Here is an 818-nt window from a genome sequence, read left to right as displayed (position 1 = left end):
TGCCTCCTTCTCAACCACACACAAAACAAAGGTCAAGGGCATCCCAGCACAGTGCATGGTGAGCAAAAAACCCAGAATCAAGGCAATCACTTTCCACCCAAGGCAAAGAAAAAAGCCTTTTATTCTTGCATAAGTTCTAAAACCCTCTTTAAGTGCAGCCTCCACGACAGGAGCCTCTGAGGAGCGAGCTGGGCCCATCGCTTATTTGGAGAACGATGAATGCAGGAACCCACCCACACACATGATCAGCACCCGGGCAGGGGCGGGGAGAGGGCAGGAGGGAGAGAGGGGCCGTGTTTGCAGATGGCCATGCCCTTACCCATGACCAGGCCGAATCCAGGGGGGTCTTGCCCTGCGGTTGCTCCCAGCCAGAGCTGCAGGCGCGGGCCCGCTCTTCCATGGCCCCAGCCCACAGGGTGCTGCAGCTCCTCACTCGGCGTCAGGAGAGGACTGTCCCTCAGAGACACAGGCGACACTGGAGCCCAGGACAGGAGCACTTCCCTTGACACCAGGCCCTGGGAGGCCCAGCCAAGTCACAAGGCTCAGCGAAGAGCAGAGTGTTGAATTGCAAATCCTCTCCCACCTGGGGACTGGCTGACAACACCCAGGATGCAAAGATTCCAGAAGATGCCAGTGTCCATCAACTTTGTGGAGGGGACGCCAGGGGAGGGGGCACACCCCTGCTGGCTGGCAGCTGGGCACTGTGGATTCCTAGTTTCCTACTCCAGCTCTTCAGGCAGGTCTTCCACATAAAACTCAGAGATGAAATCACTCCCCCAATGTCATGCAGCTCTAAGACAGAATTGGGATTGTTCTGT

This window comes from Galeopterus variegatus, unplaced genomic scaffold (genome assembly GCF_000696425.1).
Source record: "Galeopterus variegatus unplaced genomic scaffold, G_variegatus-3.0.2 Scaffold3698, whole genome shotgun sequence".
NCBI lineage: Eukaryota > Metazoa > Chordata > Mammalia > Dermoptera > Cynocephalidae > Galeopterus > Galeopterus variegatus.
The sequence above is the reverse complement of the archived record's forward strand: the minus strand, read 5'-3'. Positions refer to the sequence as shown.